The sequence below is a fragment of the Geotrypetes seraphini genome, chromosome 17 (genome assembly GCF_902459505.1).
Source record: "Geotrypetes seraphini chromosome 17, aGeoSer1.1, whole genome shotgun sequence".
Lineage (NCBI taxonomy): Eukaryota > Metazoa > Chordata > Amphibia > Gymnophiona > Dermophiidae > Geotrypetes > Geotrypetes seraphini.
The window spans coordinates 26,126,042-26,146,485 of NC_047100.1; the positions used below are offsets into that span (position 1 = coordinate 26,126,042).

At 41.2% G+C, this 20,444-nt stretch overlaps 1 long non-coding RNA gene across 1 annotated transcript in view; it reads right to left on the bottom strand.

Annotated features, from left to right (window-relative positions):
- The window catches only part of LOC117351452, a 33,866-nt gene extending 18,637 nt beyond the window's left edge, over positions 1–15,229 (bottom strand). Inside the window, exon 1 of the long non-coding RNA XR_004537415.1 lies at positions 15,143–15,229. This is a non-coding gene — a long non-coding RNA (uncharacterized LOC117351452). The remainder of the gene's footprint in view (positions 1–15,142) is intronic.
- Between the last annotated feature and the right edge of the window lie 5,215 nt (positions 15,230–20,444).

Genomic DNA, 20,444 nt, shown 5'->3' on the forward strand with positions numbered 1-20,444 from the left:
AACATCCAGAAGAATCCTTAACAGAATTCAACTAAACCTGCCATCCACAAAGAACCTCCAGTACAAGCGAATCTTCCGTTCCATGCTAACATACCTAGGAGTAAAACCTCATTCAGGAAAAACCTGAAGACTCATCTCTTTGACAATTAACTGTTTTAACTTCTGTTTTAGCTACTCTCCATCTCCTCTCTGGCCACCTAGGCACTACCTCTTGTCTTCCCAGTCCCCTTTCATACGTCCGCCTTCTTCCTCTTGATCACTGATCAGTCGCCTAGAGCTTGCAAAGGTGTGCACGACTCACAAATGGAAGATTAGACTAGATTAGCTATCCATAGTGACCTAGAGAAGAATAGGAGTGATCCCCAATCATCCCTGCTCTGTCCTATGCCTTGGTTGAAAGTAGTACTTATGTTCACTAGTGGTATTTTAGAAGTACTGTACTGCCGTGAAGGACCAAACTGTCAAACAAGAGCTTTGCACGTACCACTTAGCAAAGTGCAAATGTTTGTCACACCCTAGGGAGTCCCTAGGAGTGTTGTTCCTCCCGGAAAAAGTATCCCCCGAGAAAGAGCAGGTGCAAATTTTGGCCAGTATGACTTACTTGAGCATTTTCAAAGACAAACTGTACCGAAAATTTCCCCTTTGATAACTGGTGCAAAATAGGCAGGTAATAAGCACCGGTGGACTTTTTAAAAATTGTCTTAAAAATGGGGTAACATTAATCTTTTCCCTTTTCTTGTTTTGAAAAGCTCCAAGAGATTAGACATCCATGTTTATTATTTAAGGAGCACTGTCCTTTATACACAGCACTGAACAGGACATGCTAAACAGAATTTACTGAGAAATGACTTTTTTGTTTGAATAAACTTACCAGGAAGTTTAAAAAAAACAAAAAAAAAACAATAAATCATTTTCCTGTTGGAAATTTGTAAGCACTTTCCAGATGTGGCTGTGGATACGTAAAGAAGACAGCTCTGTTCTAGGAGAGGAAAGCTATTGACATTTCTTTGAAGTATAATCTCATTTGTTTATTCGGTTTTAATAGTTTCCAGCAGTGAGTCACATATTTCTGAAGTGATGTTGCTTGAATATTTTATCTGCATTTTAAAAGTGGGATTCTTCAACTGCCATGTACTCTGAAGTAATTTATGCTGCTACAATATAAGTAAAAAAGAAATGATGAAGTAATTCAGGAAATAGTGCCCCCAAAATAAACCAGGGCTACGCAATTCTGGTCCTTGAGGTCCACAGGCAAGCCAGGTTATCAGGATATGCGCTGCTTCCTTGGTATGCAAATCTCTCATGCATATTCATTGCGGATATCCTGAAAACCTAGCTTGCCTGTGAACCTCAAGGACTGGAATTGAGTAGTAACATAGTAACATAGTAGATGATGGCAGATAAAGACCCGAATGGTCCATCCAGTCTGCCCAACCTGATTCAATTAAAATTTTTTTTTTTTTTTTCTTCTTAGCTATTTCTGGGCAAGAATCCAAAGCTTTACCCGGTACTGTGCTTGGGTTCCAAGCTATAATCGGTGCTCCAAGTTGAGAGACATTTAGAGAATAGTGTCCAGTGTTGGGATCCACACCCAACTTTTAGGTGCGATGATTTCCACCAACTAGAACTCTGGAGTAACATAGTAACATAGTAAATGAAGGCAGATAAAGTCCTGAATGGTCCATCCAGTCTGCCCATTAGTTATACAAATTATAAATTCATGATTAAATTAACTTGTCATTTTTCTTTGATATTTCTGGACTGTAGAACGTAAAGTCCACCTGGTATTGTCCTAGGTTCCAACTGCTGGAGTTGCTGTCCAAGCTCACTCCAGCCTATCCAACCATCCTGTTGTTTGCAGGATACCTACTGTAAAGTCTGGCCAGTAACGTCCTTATGTTCCAAGTTACTGGAGTTCACATTGATGCCCTCCCCAGCCCATTCTTCACTGAATCACCATATATGGGACACAGACCGTGCAAGTATGCCCAGTATGGTCTTAGTTCTTTAATTTATACCATTCATTTTCTAATTAGAGATCCTCTTGGTCTATCCTACGTCTTTTTGAATTCCATCATCGTTTTCCTCTCCACCACTTCCCTCGGGAGAACATTCCAGGCATCCACCACCCTATCCATGAAAAAGAATTTCCTAACATCACTCCTAAGTCTTCCTCCCCGTAACCTCAATTTATGTCCTCTAGTTTTATCATTTTCCCTTCTCTGGAAACAATTTGGTTCTATATTAATACCTTTCAAGTATTTAAATGTTTGTATCATATCTCTCCTGTCCTTCTTCTCCTCCAGAGTACACATATTTAAGTCTTGCAGTCTCTTCTCATACTTCTTTTGGCTCATGCCCCTTACCATTTTTGTGGCCTTCCTCTGGACCACTTCAAGTCTTTTTATATCCTTCGCCAGATATATGAACATACAATTTGCTGCTGCTGGGTCAGACCAGTGGTCCATCGTGCCCAGCAGTCCGCTCACTCAGCGGCCCTTAGGTCAAAGACCAGTGCCCTATTTGAGTCTAACCTTGCTTGCGTATGGCCTCCCAAACTGACCAAAGACCTATACAGGGGCATCGACACTTCCCTTCTTCTGCCGGTTATTCTTCTTTCTATACAGCCTAGCATCCTTCTGGCTATAGCCACTGCCTTATCACACTGTTTTGACGCTTTCAGATCCTCAGACACAATCATCCCAAGGTCCCTTTCCCCATCCGTGCATATCAGCCTCTCGCCTCTATAACATCAGAGCAGCGCAGAGCATTAAGTACGCCAACCAGTGCTAAAAACCTCTTCCATGGTTTTCTAAAAGGGGGGGGGGGGGTAAACATAATTGTTTAAACAAAAAAAAAAACAAAACAGATCATACACCATATATGAGGGCTTTTCCTACAATTACTTTAACTCCTTTGAAAAAAATTCTTCTGTTTGACCTTCAAACCAGGAAGTCACAGCTTCCTTGAGGTCTTCATCACTTGAAAACTGCTGTCCATGGAAAGATTTCGTCAAAACTCGGAAGATGAAATAATCTGAGGGAGCCAGGTCAGGACTGTAGATTAGATGGTTCAGCTGCTGAAACCCACATTCTTGGATGGCAGCCTGTAATTGTCATGACATGTGCACTGGCGCATATACTGTATATAGGAACTACAGATAAAAAGGACTACCTAATATATAAAATGTACATAAAAGAGAGAAAGAGTTAATTGTTACTGCGGATGGGCAAAATAGATGGGCCATTTGGCCTTTGTCTGACATCATGTTACAATGTTTCTATAACCATAAAACTCTATGACATCACAATGCAAGTGTTAAGAGCCTTAGCCAATAGGGAGAGGAGGTAGTAGATGGGCAAACTGGATGGACTATTGGCCTTCATCTGCCATCAAGTAACTATAAAGCTCTATGACATCACAATGCAAATGTTAAGAGTCTTAGCCAATAGGGAGTGGAGGAGGTAATTGATGCTGCAGAAGGGCAGACTGGATGGGCCATTTGGCCTTTATCTGTCATCATATTTCTATATGAACAGGAATCTAAACATACTAAAAAGTAAGCTGTGATTAAAAAAAAGATTCTTAACAAGGCTAACGGGTATCTGAGCTAAAAAGGTGAAATGTATCACCAACCAGGCAAAGGCTAAAAGGAAATGATTAAATGTTAAAAATAAAACCTGAGACAATTCTCTAATATAAAAGGGAAGTTAATAGAAGTCCTCCTTACCAACATGCAACCAAAAGAGGGCAGCACTCAGTAGTCTGTCTCTGCAGCAACCAGCAGCATAAGAGCCTGCAAGCTCTTTTAAAGTGACTAACAGAGGTCAAGGGTCAGAACAACAAAAACTAAATTAAAACCTAAACAAAACCTGACAAAACCACAGAGCCTTAAATAATGAATAAGATTGATCTAAAATGCCCAAAAGTGCAAAAAAAAAAAAAAAAAAAAGATCTATGGGACCCTGAAAATATCACGATAAAAACCAGGCTCAAAACCAAATAAAATCTAATCTTCATTTTATATACCGAATCTCCTCCCTAAGGAGCTCGACTCGGTATACAGTTCATTAAAAAATGAAACATAACAAGTAAAAACTGTGGGATAAAAACAGCCTTTACCTGGTCGGTGATGCAGCCTTTGCACATCATCTGGGTACATACCTTCATTTTACCTTTTTATCTCAGCCTGCTTAAGAATCATTTTTATCACAGCTTACCTTTTAGCTTGTTTAGATGCCTGTTCATATACAGTGTTCCCCCGCAAATCGCGGACTCACTCATTCACGGTCCGCTCCGACCGCTTCTTCCTGTAGTAAAGTCAGCTACACCAATCAGGAGCTGCGTGTCAAAGCAGCTCCTGATTGGTGTAGCCCGACTTTACTACAGGAAGAGGCGGTCGGAGCAGACCGCGAGTGATTTTCTTCACCCGCCGGTGCTCCAGCTGCCCTCTCCTGCCTCCCCTGCCTTTTGACAGGCAAAAAACCATATTTGCAGTTTTTCAAACTGGTTCCCCTGCCTTATCTGCTACACCACTGCCAAAGAGAGGAAAAAGTGGGTTGGGTGCAATTTTTGCACCCCTCCGTATTTGCTCCCTGTGCAGGAGCATCCAAATTTCATATACAAAAAGCCAATTGTGTACATCTCATCTTTGTTTAAAAACCTTTATCAGAATCTGCAAAAGTCTAGCTGTAACATAGGCACTGACATCACTTCCTTACATCATCATCAAAGAAAAACCAGATCAAACGTCTTACAATGGAAAATCAATGACTACGGTTTTATTAAAACTATGACATAAGCAACTTACAATTCAATGGAAAAACACACCAACCCCAATTTAAGCTATACTATATGGGTCATGGATTTGATAAACCACCTTTCTTTGTGTGGGTACAACCAGAGCGGCTTAGTGCAGGGTTAGGGAACTCCGGTCCTCGAGAGCCGTATTCCAATCGGGTTTTCAGGATTTTCCCAATGAATATGCATTGAAAGCAAATAGATCTCATGCATATTCATTGGGGAAATCCTGAAAACCCAACTGGAATACGGCTCTCGAGGACCGGAGTTCCCTATTCCTGCTTTAGTGGGTTTACAATGGGCAATGGAGTAGGGTTACCAGATTAAACTTTAGTAAAATCTGGACCCGCCCTCCCCCCAGCCATCTCCGCCCCGTCTCAACCTGAGGCTGCCCCTTCCTCTCCACTCCCTACTGACCGCTCCCCCAAACAACCAATATGGAATGGACAGGGGGTAAAAAACAAAACACACTCCTCGAGACCCTTCTTCCCTTCCCTTAAAGCCCAACCAACCAAACTACCCAGCTTGCCAAAAAAATGTGTTTGTCACCTGTCAGTACTCGCTCTTCCTCACACCCAAAACTACCAAGCACCAATTCCCTCTCTCCCAGCCTGCTCTCAACCCACAGCCCTCCCTCCTCCCAACCCCTTCATTCTATCATGCCACCCTAGCAACCGACAACAAACCACATGGCTCGGTCAATGAGGCTCAGACACATTTTAATGCCCAAAGGTGAGTGCTTTGAGCATCTTATATATGGAAGCTCTCTTTTCTTTTGGTATCCGTCTTCCCACAAAGGGAAGGACAGACTGTTCCATCAACATTTAGGCTAGCTTTAGCAAAGTGAAAATGGCTTCTAGATCATTTGAAGCCACGAGAGTTTATTTTAGCATGCAAAATATTAAATGAAAAGATGTAAGAAACAAACTCTGAAAATTAAAACAAAGGAATCACAGCGAAAATGGCCTAAAGATATATATGTCAGGGGTCCAGAAATCATTCAGATGAAAAGTGAGGGAAAACTATAAGGATGGACATTCAGTTGGGTCCACTAAAAATGCTTCTCCAATTGCTCATTTGAACACCTAGCTAAAGCATAGCCATTTTGCTTAATTGAATTGTATTTTTAAATAAATGCTTGTATAGCATACCTAGCTGAAGGCTATGTTTATTCTGGCTGTTTCTGCTGTGCTTCCATTCAATAAGCATCTTACTGGTCCACACAAGCCATCTAGATTCCCGGTTCTATAATTGTTTATTTGTAAACTGCATTTCTCTTTTTGTCTACCACCCTGAGACTGTGGTATGGAGCGGTACAAACTTGAAGAAATAAACTCAGTCGTTGGTATGTGGGACTGAGTTTGGAGCCAGTAGGAAAAAGTTACCATAAGTATTTGGAATTATCACTGAATGCTAGAACGCTAAATCAGAGTCTCTCTAAAAGGAAATATTGTAGTTTTGGCAAACCTTAGGTGACTCAGTTGGCCAGTGTATGTGTATATTTTTTTTGTGCTAAATACATCTAAATGCAGTCATGTCAAATTACAATTTGTGTGTTCTGTATTTTAGAATTGGAGGAAAATGTAAATTTAGGTATAGTGGGTTGCAGTTTTTAAAGGCATTGCCAAATAATCTTTTCCACACATTGGTAATAATGCTATTTTAAATAATGCTACTTGAACAGTTGCTCCAAGTACATATTACAATTTGCTCTGTTTTTCATGTGTTTCCCATCAAGGAAGTCTGTGGTTACCTTCCTGATTCTGCTGGACTGGAAAAACATAGCTAATATGGTGTGATCTGGAGAAAGCTTTGATGCAGAGGCTTTACAAATAAACCTCCAGATGCCATATGGTTTGCATTCATCTCTCAATTTATTTCCTATAAATGTCTATTGAATATTCCATTGAACCAACACATGTGAAACTGGACAAGGAAAGGGGGGGAGGCAAGAGGAGATCAGTCTATAATGCTAAATGCAGAATCATATTATCATATTTCTGTTCCAGTATGGTTTCTAGCCTTAAACACATACATTTAGTCAAATGCCAGAGTTGTCAAAACTTAAAGCAACAATAAAAATATATACAGTATGTATATATATAGGTATTTTTCAAATCAAAAGTTCCCAAAACAAACATTCTTCTTTCATATTTTGAAATCTATCTCATAGAGTTGGAATTGTTAGTGGCCGTACCCCTGAATATCGTGTTAACTTTCTGGCATTTATAAATTACTCTTCTGGAGAACACATTTATGAAAATAAACACCACTAAAACACTGGAAAGGAAAAACAAATGTTAGAATAAGAAACGTGGATGTACTATGTATTTTCCGCCGGTCGTCTACCCTCTACCCTCAATCCCTTGTCTTCTCAGTTTCCTTCTTTGTTAGAAATCACACAGTGCCACTCTTGACTAGGACCAGGACCAGTAGTCGATGGCTATTGTTTAAGAAAATATGTTTGCCCAGAAATGTACTTTCCCAAATGCAGTAACATTTTCTACTGTCATATTAAAAGTCCTAGGTACAGATGTCACTACAACTTGCTTATATTGTATGGTGAGCCCTCCAAAACCTACTGTGCCTACATAAAGATGACATAAAGATGACATAAAGATGCCCTATAGGCATAAGGGCTATTGTGATGTACAGGTGGGTACAGTAAGTTTTGAGTGGGTTTTGGAGGGCTCACCATACAATATAAGCAATTTGTAGTGACATGTGTACCTAGGACTTTTAATATGACATTTACTGTGGTAATCCTTAGAGTGCCCCTCTGCTGTACTGAGGAATGCTTAGTTGTCTGTGAATAGTGGGGTCCTTTTACTAAGGCATGCTAGCCTTTTTAGCATGCACTGAAACGGCTAGCGCACCTTAGCAAAAGGACCCCAGTGTGCTACGAATGCTGGCTGATTGAATGTCCATAAAGATTACTTTTGTGCGTTTTTCATATGGACGTAGTAAGTGGGCGGCAGGGAGGGTGGACCGCCCCAGGTGCCATCTTGGTGGGGGCACCGACAACTCTCTGTCCCACCATGCCATGCTCAAGCCCTCCCTTCCCGCCCCGTACCTCTTTAAAAATCTTCGCCAGGCTCCCTCTGAAATGACTTCCGGGGTCGTGGGGCCAGGAAGTGACATCAGAGGGAACACCAGCATGAGCAGCAGGCTGAAGATTGAGAGGCACCGGAGTGAGAAGGGAGGGCGTGAGTGTGGCGGGAGACATGGAAGGAGTGGGAGGATGGAGGCGGAGAGGAGGGCACAGGGGGTACCACCACTCCAGGCACCTCCTATCCTTGTGAGAATGGCCAAAAAAGATAGACGCCTTGTAATTTTGAAAATGAACATTTTCTCTACTTGATTTCTGGACGTCTTTCCCAAAACGTCCAAACTCAGATGTCCTATTGAAAATGTCCCTCAATAGATTCTTCTTCACAGCGCAGCAAATATTTTTCAGCATGAATAATTACTTCTTTTTTTTTTCTCCAAATGGTTCATTGCACTCTTTAATATTGTTATAAACTCATATCAGCATTATACAAGATAACCAAATTTTTCTGAAATATTGTTCAAAGAGAATACAATTGTAACATGCAATCAACTCAGCTGATTAAAGTTTGATTGCTTTTCACCTCTTAATTCCTGAAAATTTATTCTCTTTTAATGGGCTTATTTTGTTCTACACAGACTAGGGAATGATATTGGAGGCAGTTTGGAAGATCAGCACACCGGTAATGATTATAAACTAAACATTAACTTCACAGCTAATAATGTAATATGGACTGAAATTTGTTAGAAAGTTGTGGAAGTTGGTTCTTCCACTTGGTTTGTACCTGGATTTCCGAGCAAGACTGAAGTTGTTGGTGTACGGATCAGTACCCAAGATCCCACAGACTCTTCCAGTTTGGCCAGCCCTTCTATGAACTTCCTCCACATTATACCACCATCCTGATTTTTTTCAGGCCACTTCATGATAGACAGAACTCATGCACACTTTACCCACCCCCGAACCAAAGGTATACAAAGCAAAAAAAAAAAAAATATGACGGACTATTAGCCACCAGAGCAGCCAAACTAGATTGCCACCTCTCCAATCTGCTGACTATGACGCCCAACTACAAAACATTCAGGAAAGAGCTTAAAACTTTTCTATTCAAGAAATTTGTCGAATGATCTAACTAAACCTGATCGACCCTCCACAGATCCCGACACATATTACATCTATTAACCATGTATTCTCCCTGGAAATGCCCAGGCCAACTCTTGTAAAGGTATTGGCGGGATAGAAGACACTAATGTAATGTAATTAATAAATCAAAATATCCATCTTCATTGGCCCATAAATAGGCATAGTTCCAAATATATACTATCAGGCAACCAAATCAGCCTAGGAGACAGCAGTGTAAATCTACAGAAGAAAACAAGCCCTTAAATGAAATAAGGGAATATTTAATATATGCATCATCTATTCAGACTCCACAGAGACCCGTGGTCAAGAAATCCTATATTCAGCATCATGATCTTTGATGTGTAAAACAGGGGAATTATTCAGGTCTAAGTTTGAAAGGGTGGAAAGAATGTTTCCTTGTCTATTCCTGACCATAAAAGATGCTTGAGATATTTTACATGGACTTTTCCATTTATTTTTATGATTACAGCATGCAAAAGTACCAGATGCTCTAAAGAAATGTGTTGAAGCACTTCCCTAGAAAAAGAAGGTGCTGCATTATGCAGACCTAGACGGATTGTGTTGAAGTTTAGTGTGCAAAAAAATGTAATGTAAATCGAATTGCTGGTAAAATACCTTCATAGTTCGGAATGATTCGATACACGCGATGCAGAATCTTAGTACAATGAAAAGAGTCTTTCACTGTATTGGTACCATCCAAATGAAATAATAATTATTTTGTGTATGTGTGTGAATGGATATCTATGTTATATTTACCCAACTGCACAAACACCGTGGAATGAGGGAACCACAAGAGAGTTTCAAATCATAGCAGTGGAGTAAATTGAAGCATATGTAGCAAGTAAGTTTGGAAAAGGATAAAGGTAGAAGCAAGATTTCTTAAAAATAATATGCAATTGACTTTTAGAGTTGTATTTTTGAAGTTTCTATAACAGGGATAGTACACGAGAAACAGCCCATTCTTAAATAAAGATGTCTTATATCAGCAAATGCAACAACTAGTTACCATATGGGGTATAGAAAAGCACTTATCTCAACAATGATCCCATTGGAAGCTCGTTTCACCTTCGGCTTCGTCAGGGGATTCAAAAAGACTCAATATCACATCTGTCTTGTGACTTTCATACTTTCGCCCACCCCTGACAAAGCTGAAGGTGAAATAGCATGCAGCCATGCAGTTTACCATGGGTCCAATAAAAGCAAAAATATAAGACCTGTCTTGGACCATATGTTAAATTTGTGCTATAAATGTTGCAACCCCAAATCCCCCACTGTCCCCTCTTTGAACTGTTCAGAACTTCTCCAATCATCAACTGCCCTTCAATAGCCAGCACCCCCTCGATAATCAGTACCTCTATTTAGATAAAGAATCCCCTCTCCAAGATAGGTATCACCCTCCTACTCAATGATCATATTCATGCCTCCAGAAACATACCTTCCCATGCTGAAAGAGATGGATGTGCATAGAAGGGATATTGGAACTTCCAGCTCACACTGTTGCCCCAAATGAAAGACATTATAAGCTGCTGCTGTTGATTTACCTTTGTGTAAACCAACTGGTACCAAGGTACCTGGTGGATAGTATTCTGCCATAGGTTCCGCTTCAAAAGCTACGCTCTGTAGATCGTGATGATCTATATATGCGAACAATGAAACAATTGAAATTGCAAGTAACTAGAGTGAGAACGTTTTCATGTATAGGTCCTCATGAGTGGAATGCGATTCCACTGTATATGCGTCAGCAAGGAAATTTGAATAATTTTTAAAGATTATTAAAATGATACCTATTTAGCAAAATGAAATATGGGAACTGAGTATTCTGTTGTACAATTGATCGCTGGATGTTAATTAGTCTTGTAAATATTTGTTTTATGGATGTTTGTTATTGTGTATGTATCTGTTGTGATTTGCTTTGTATACGGTCGGATACAATTACCACTGTGGGTGTGGCTAACACTGGAAGTGGCGTTAAGCAGCCTAAAGCGCCTATGGAAGCACAGTTCACATCATAGGTAGGCACCGAGAATGTAGGCCCAAAAAAACGGGGTCTACATTTCCAGCACCTACCTTTGCCATCATGTTTCTATGTTTCAATAACCATAAAGCTCTATGACATCACAAAGCAAGTGTTGAGCCTTAGCCAATAGGGAGAGAAGGAGACAGTGGATGCTGTGGATGGGCAGACCGGATGAACCATTTGGTCTTTATCTGCCATCATGTTTCTATGTTTCTACTGTAACTATGGCAAATTGTAACCTGTTAACTGTATATTATGTATGTTAACCTGTAACCCATTCTGAGCTCTTTAGAGAGAATGGGATAGAAACTGAAATAAATAATAAATATTAAGGTGTTTCACTAAGGTAGCATAATTTAGCAAGCCTATCCTTTGACTTGTCCATGGGAAGCCTTCACAGCTGAACAGATAATGGGGTCTGAGCATTTCTTCTGAGCATTTTACGTCCTTTTGTCTCTAGAAGAGTGCCTCGGAAATATATGTTGCAACCTACTGTACATTTTCAACAAAGACCTGCACATCCGTTTAAATTCAGCTTGTTATAAAGTGAGGCTTAGCAAGGTAGTCATGTGCTAGACTCAGACTGGACTCAGACCTAAAATTTTGCTTGACAGTCAGCACTGACTTCAAGTCCCCTGGAGGCAGATCCTTGTAATTGAGCATCTGGTGGCCCAGCCCATTCTGTTATCCAAACCGTTCCATTGAAGTGTCTGAGCAATTCCCCTCATGCCACTAAATTTGCCTTCATTTTCTCAGTGATCCTAATTCAGTCATGTGGTCTCAAAGCACCAGCTGCTGCTGAGGCTAGGTGTTTTACAAATTGTTTGTCCTATGCCAGTTTCTTTGCAATGAAAATGCCTATGTTTCTCATAGGATAGATCGATATGCACTCCCTATAAAGCATCTTGACCATTTTTCTCTTGTTAAAAAACATTAAACAAGAATAGAAAGCTTGTGAAAAGATAAAGGGGATGGAACTTCTATACTGCTTTCTCTGTGTGGTTTGCACAATGAAAGTGGTTTACATATTTTAGACAGGTATGTATTTTGTACCTAGGACAATGAAGTGTTAAGTGACTTGTTCAGAGACTTGCATTGGGAGTTGAACTTACAACCTCAGAGTGCTGAGGCAGCTGCTCTAATCACTGGGCCACTCCTCCACTCCCAGTGCTTCCATATTAACCATTCCATGGAACTATCTCTGGGTCTTACCACTACCATGTATTACTACCATGATCACCGTAAATCTGTTCTCCTCATTTCCCATGATCTCTCAGTGGCCTTCAACACAATTGATCATACCCTCCTCCTCCATTGCCTCAAAAACAGTGGAATTTCAGGTCACTCCCTCTTCTGGTTCTTCCCTATTTTACAGAATGGAACTTCAAAGTTCATTCTAATGGTTCTTCTTCATCTTCAATCTCCCAAACCTATGGTGTCCCGCCGGGCTCTATTCTTTCTCCTCTGCTTTTCAATATCTTTCTTGCTCTACTTCTAACCTTAGCTTAATCTATAGGATTTGCTACTTTTGCATAAGACCATGACATCCAACTTTTGCACCCTATCAACCTTTCAGACACAAGTAATATCCAAGACATCAATATCAAACTCGAAAAAATCAGTCACTGGCTTCGATCTAACCATTTATCTCTCAATATTGACAAATCCTGTGGTATTCTCTTTCCAGCAAAAAACAATGAGTCTTTAAAAGGACCTATTTGCATTGATGCTAAACAAATTCCAACTGAACCTAAAGTAAAATTATTAGGAATCATCCTAGATAAAGACCTCACCTTTCATGAGCAGATCAGTGCAGTTAACCAAAAATGCTTCTATAAACTCCAACTAATTTGTTCTATATCCTCTATTCTTGAGCCAGCCTCTATTCAAACCCTAGTTCACTCTCTGATTGTCTCCCACATAGATTACTGCAACTCCTTAAACCACGGAATCACGCAAAAGGAAATCTGCCGTCTGCAGTTGATTCAAAATACTGTCTTTAAACTTATTCATAACGCAAAAAAATACGATCACGTCACCACATTGCTATGTGAGGCATACTGGCTTCCTGTCTCGCATCAAATTGCTTACAAAATTCTCCTCTTGGTTTTTAAGATTAAACTCACCCACTCCCCATCTTTTCTTGATAAGTATCTCATTCCTTATGCTTCTCCCCGGGCTCTGAAATCCACTGATCTTAACCTACTGACTGTTCCGTCTCTCAAAGATCTTTTCTACACTCAAAACTTTATCTTTTCTGTCACAGCCCCCTCCCTCTGGAACACAATCCCATCTCATCTTCGATCGGAAAACCTACTCGATAAATTCAAAACCAAAAATTCCGGATAAGATCCTTTTTCTTCCATTTTTTTTAATTGTTCAAAACAACTGCTTTTATGAAGTGACCTCCCTCCCCTCTCCTTTTTGTTCTCTCCCTTCCCCTTCCTACTTCCCTTTTATTTTTATTCTGACTTCGATGTAATTTTAAATCTTCCCCTCCCTTAGTGCCTATTGTACCTACTCTGTCCATATCTTTGTCTTTGTCTGGTTTTTATGTTCCCCAATTATTTTTTTTTTATTTCTATTATTGCGTTTTTTAAACTCTAATTTTAGGAATTGTAAACCGTCCAGATATTTGTTTGATGGTCGGTATATCAAATTGTAAATAAACTTGGAAACTTGCTAACTTCCCCCAGAGCTGAGATTGTGATGTCATAATGCCTCATTCCACCAATAAGAGTCAACCTCATCAATGATGTCACAATAACTTGATTGTAAAGGGTAAAGGACTTGATATACCACTTTTTCTATGTGGTAACAATCAAAGCAGTTTACATATTTTAGACAGGTACTTATTTTGTACCTGGGGCAATGAGGTGTTATGTGACTTGCCCAGAGACACAAGGAGCTGCAGTGGGAATCAAACTCACAATCATAGGGTGCGGAAGCAGCTGCTCCAACCACTAGGCCACGCCCCCACTTAACAACACACTATATTTTGCAATGGAAACATAAGATTAATTTTAAATTGAAAATCAGAAAAAAATATTTTCTAGCTTCAAGGTTACAATTATTTATGTTACCTAGCCCTTGGCTCTTTTGCTGTTGTTGCTTTGTCCATTTTGGCAGCAACACCTGCTGAATATTGCAGGTGAAAATCTCTAGGGATCCACAGCTGCCTTAGATCCAAAAATATCCCTCCAAATTTAGAATAATCTCATCTGTTCACCATCAAAAATACATCAAAGTCTCAAAAGGAATCTAATTCTCTGCCACTGAAGAGGAGGCAGAGTTCTGACGTTGTGAGTTCAATCCCAGCCTGCTCCCTATGACCCTGGGCAAGTTACCTAACCCTCCATTGCCAGGACAGAGTACCTGATTTAAAACTTGCTGTACACTACCTTGGCTGAATCACTCCATAAAGGTGGCTAATAAATCCCAGTAAATAAATATTCAATGCCAGAGACCAGACATGTCCCTGCATTGAGCATCTGGGGTTAATTCAGTTCCAGGTTGTTAGCGGCTTTCAAGCCACTTATTGGTGTGGGCTGATATAGTGCCCAGTGTCAATCGGTGTATTGCACTTCGGCTCAAAGTACCTAAGAAATCACAGGGAATGTACCATGTGGCACATACGACCCCAAAAACAAGACCATAGGGAAAGTAAGCAGCACTGTGGAGCTCACAGACCTCCAACAGCAGACTTGATTGCCTGCGTCTTCCATCATTTACTGGTCCATAGCTTTCAACCAAGTCTCTGAAATATCCCCTGGAACGTCTTTTTTTATGTCGCTCCTTACGAGAATTATTAGACTTTCTGACAGCTAAAAAGAGACTTAAGCTAGATATGGCAGATTTACTGTAGGTTGGATAAATCTATTATTATCCATGGGAAAAGCACCTAAGCCTTTGGAAGTCTATCTTTTAATAGCTGAACCAATGCCTATCAAGTATGGCACACACAGAGCAATTTCACACACAACAATAATACATACAGACCAATAACACATACATACACAACACTAACACACCACAGTGGCGTAGCAAGGATGAGTGGCGCCTGGGGCAGTGGTGCCCCTCCCCTCCCCTCTTTTCCGCCCCCCCCCCGCACACGTGCCCCTTCCTTTCCCCCGTACCTTTTTAATTTTCAAGGTGTGAGCAACATTACAAATTTGCTGCCCGCCTCGTGTCGGCTATCCCTCTGACATCACTTCCTAGGCGAGGGGCCCGGAAGTGACATCAGAGAGAGGCGGGAAGAGGTGTGCATGCGTGCGTGGCAGGGGGGGTTTGGGAAGGAGCGGGGAGGGGGAGAGGAGAACGGGTGCCGCACCCCTTCCCTCCTCTTACTACACCACTGTGCACACACACACAAAGAGCAATAATACTTACGCAGCAATGACGGACACACAGAGAGCAATATCACACACACACACAGCAACAACGGCTCTCTCTAGGTTTGGGGATTCTTTTACAGAAAAGCAAATAGAAATATTGTCTAAATATATCTGCATTCATCAGAAATGCAAAACTGGGCCGCTGAGGTTTAAAACGAAACAGACATTTGTTTACGGGAGCTTTTTTCTTTCTCCATAGATGGTGTTGTACTAATTCAGGAAAGTTATGCTATTAAAAAGCAAATGCAGAGCGGCATGTGGGAGGTCCCTGCACAGCTCCTCTTATTTGCAAATGGGATGTGGAGTATCTCCTCTCGTGCACCCTCTCTTGAAAATGTATTACAAGCTGTTGATTTGTTTCACAGACAGAAAAGAAAGCAGCTGTTCTGTCCTTCATGAGAAGGATCGAGTTTGCCTTTTCCAAATTAATTACAGAAGGACTTTTAGCGTGGTGAGACAGTCAGCCTTGAAATGAATGTTGTTCACCAAAACTAAACAAAAGAAAAAGTCATGAAAGATGATGTCACAGTCAGGTATTACAAGTATGGACCCCCTCCAGGGAAGCAATGTTCATGTGACTCCAGGGCAACAGAAGTGTGGGGAGGGAAGAGGTGAGAGTTCTCAAGGCCCTATTCTGGAGACAGTCTCTAATCTCTGTAACATCTTCCAATCTCACTTCCCCCAGTCTCCTTCCAAAAAGGAGGTGAGATGGTCAACACTGAGGAGCAGTTCTCCTTAATGGTGAGCTTCTTCTTTGGAATTTCCTTGGTGTTTATTTTCCTGTTATCCTGCAAAAGTGTAGAATCTCGCTTGCCAGGTAGTACCTTCCTCTCAACTCATTAGCAGTCTAGTGAATGAGTTTGTCACTCCAGAGTGCGTGCCATGTTGGGGGAACTCTGCTGCATACAAGAGGAAAGAGAGCAATGGGATCCCCTGGGAGGGAGTCAAATTTAGTATTTCCCCAGCAGATCCCATGACAGAAGTTGAGAAGAAAACAAGGTAAGGGCAACCTGATCATGCAACCTCTGGCAAGACTGCAGGAGTTAGCTTAATCACTACCACAGAGAAACAAAGGAGGCTCCAGGCCCTGGTGAGACAAACTGCTGGGAGTTTACCAAAGTAACCAGGGCTCTGTCCTAATGAAGGATTTTCCTAGCTGGAAAATAAAAGCAGACCAATAACAAGGAGTAGACAAAAGTCCAGATTTTATTTGCTAGAACTTAGGGCGATCTAAAATTGCATTTGCTTGACATAGTCACGTCTGGATTTCTTTATCTACACCTTATTGTTCGTCCACTGTTGTTCTACCTTTGGATTTTGTAGACCTCAGCCTCTCATTCTGCATGTCCGGCTAATGCTGGTTTACACCCCCCCCCCAAAAAAAAAAAAAAAAAAATTCAGAATTTGGAAAATGTTTTCAGTCATAGAATTGTGCACTTTATAAATTTTTCTTTATTTACTTATTCAGCCTCCTCTAAGAATATTTTAGAAATATGTACTGAAGATTTTGAAGATTCCAGAGTAATCGTGCCCTCCAATTTGTATTAACTGCTTCCATTTCTGAAGATAAAAGACTATTGTCCCTTCCTATGGAGTCTGATGTTTCTTTGAATCTCTCACAGATTGTGAAAAGGAGCATTAATTATCAGTTTTGATTTGGAACCAGCCAGGGATTGGATTCTTAGATAGAATGAAGTTAAGAACAAGGCTCCGGAGCAATCTAAGACAATACTTTTTAACAGAAAGGGTGGTAGATGTGTGGAACAGTCTCCCCAGAAGAGGTGGTGGAGACAGAGACTGCATCTGAATTCAAGAGGGCCTGAGATAGGCAGGTAGATCTCTTGGAGAGAGAAAGAGTTAATGGTTACTGCGGATGGGCAGAATAGATGGGCCAATTGGGCTTTTTCTGCCATCATGTTACAATGTTTCTATAACCATAAAGTTCTATGACATCACAATGCTGCTGTAAAGAGCCTTAGCCTATAGGAAGAGAAGATGCAAATGTTAAGAGCCTTAGCCAATAGGGAGAGGAGGAGATAGTGGATGCTGTGGATGAGCTATTTGGCCTTTATCTGCCATCATGTTTCTATGTTTCTATTTTTTCATAACTGGGAATCTCAGTTCCTAGGCTACCTCTAAAATGCCTAGTGATGCCTAAGCATGCCTAGGAACCACTAGGTGAAATTCTATAAAGAATGCCTTGCGGTTGATTGACAACCACACTGAGCAATGCATTATAGCACCTTAGTAAAAGGAGCTCTTAGACTGTAAGTCCTCCAGAGATAAGAAAACACAGTGAGATGAAAAATTTCCTCCCCCCCCCACACACTTTTCACTCATGCTGTGTTTACTCAAGTTCTTTTGTCTAACATTACATTTTGTTAAAAGATCAGAAACCATTCATGTTGATGCATATGCAATAACAGTGGAAGTCGGGGGAGGGGGACTTTTTCACGTCATTGTACCTATGATACCTGAATGAAACTCACCTTGAGCTGCAACTGAAAAAAACGTGAATAAAAATCCTTGTCTCTTTATTATAATGGGCTGTTTTCAGCTATTATTTCCTCAGACCGAGTTACGTCCTTCTCTCATTATCATGAGTTGGGTTAGGGAGTCCTTTTGTATTCCTTGTAACCTTGATGGATCTTAATTTTCTTTGTGCTCTCCACTTTGTTTCTGTAGCAATAAATGCTTTGACCTGTGAATAAAAAGGACATTTTTTAAAAGACGAATCAACCCTGTAGTATATAAATATATATGTGTGTGTATATAAATGTATATATATATATATACTGTATACAATGGTCAAGTCACATTATTATAACCACCTGCTAATATCCAGAATAACCACCTCTGGCAGCATGGACAGCAGCCAGATGCATTGGGAGAAACTCAGTAAGATGCTGGGTGGTTGCTAGAGGTAACTTGAGCCATGCAAACTGCAGTGTGTTCAACAGTTGCTGACGGGTACATGGTGGTGGATCCAATCGTCAAACATGTCGATTGACGTGATCCCAAATGTGCTCAATTGGGTTAAGGTCTGGGAAATTCAGAGGCCAGGGAAGTAGCTAGAAGTCTTGGTCGTGCTCTGCGAAACACTCGCGAACAATTCTGGCAGTATGACATGCCGCATTGTCCTGTTGAAAGATCCCATCAGCCATAGGGAAGACTGTCAACATATATGGGTGTATTTGATCGGCAAGGATGGAGAGATACTCCTATCGGCTGAGAGTGCCTTCCAGAGGTATCAAGGGTCCCAGACCATACCAATAAAACATTCTCCAGACCATAACGCTGACGCCACCAGCTTGTATGTGTCCAACATTGGTTGCTGGTCGTTCATGGTGATTTCATGTCTGACACGCCAACATCTATCCAATTGATGGGGCTCAAAACATGACTCATTGGAGAAGACAATTTCTGCCAGTTGGTGCAAGTACAATGTTGGTTCTCCTGTGCAAATTGCAGTCGTTTTTTTACGATGAACCCTCATCAGCCTGGGTGCAGTCACCAGAGCCCCATTTGCAACAGGGTTTGCTCCACAGTTGTTTTGGATATACATCTGGAAGCTCCCTTGGATGGTGAGTGGCTCCACAGTAGTGTGCCAATCGGCCCACACCAACCTGCACAGCTGACATTCACCTCTTATATCGATGGCTCATGCTGCCCCACAGTTACCACATTAGGTCATCGAAAAGGTTCCATTCATCCACTTGTGGTACACTTTAACCACAGCAGCCCATGAACAGTTCATAAACTCCACTGTTTCCGAAATGCTGCCACCTCTGACCCGGTAGCCAATGATCATGCCTTTCTCAATGTCTGATAAATCACATTTTTTTCCCCATGACAGTCACAGTTGCTATATAGAAACATGATGGCAAATAAAGGCCAAATGGCCCATCCAGTCGGCAACATCCACTATCTCCTCCTCTCCCTATTGGCTAAGGCTCGTTAACGTTTGCATCCCTATAGGCTAAGGCTCTTAACACCTGCATTGTGATATCATAGAACTTTATAGTTATAGAAACATTGTAACGTGATGGCAGATAAAAGGCCAAATGGCCCATCCGCAGTAACCATTATCTCTTCCTCTCTCTAAGACAGGGATGTCAAAGTCCTTCCTTGAGGGCCACAATCTAGTCGGGTTTTGGGGATTTCCCCAATGAATATGCATCAGATCTATTTGCATAAAATGAAAAGCAGTGCATGCAAATAGATCTCATGCATATTCATTGGGGAAATCCTGAAAACCCGACTGGATTGCAGCCCTCAAGGAGGGACGTTGACACCCCTACTCTAAGAGATCCCACGTGCCTATCCCATGCCTTCTTGAATTCAGACACTATCTCCACCAGACAGAAGATGTAACCTGAGCAGCAGCTTTGGTGACACAATATTTGCCAGCCATAATGTGGTTACAGAAGTACTTACACCTGGAAGAAAAAAGAAAGGACAGAAAAATGCTAGCAAAGCAATGCCCTGTTCCTGGTTGGCTGAAGAGCCATAAAGCTCTGCCTTGCTGTCATCCCACCTTATATACCCACAAAGTTTGCGTGCAACACATGCATTTGTTCATTAGCTATGTGTCCCTGACATCAAAGGTAGGCAATGGTCTTATTAATGTGACTCGACTGTCACATATAAACCCTAGCATTCCAAGCGGGCAAATGGAACAATTGCCTTACCGCCCTCATCTCCAACTCCCCGCCCTACCACCTGTTTAGGAAGTCACTAAAAACCTACCTCTTCGACAAATTCCGCTAACGCTGCCTTCCCTCCTTCCCTGCACCCTCCTGACCTCGATATGCCTCCATTCCCATTGAATTCGCCCCCCTCCCAAGCCACTATGGCCTCTCTTACTCAATCTCTGTCTTATCTAATTGCCCTGCCTTTTCATAGCCTCATATTTAACATCTCTGTAAATGTATCACCGCTGTAACATGTAACATCGCTGTATACGTACAGTCTCTTCTTTAGTATATGCCTTTTTATTACTGCCATTTATGTAACATCTCTGCAAATGTAACAACACTGTAAT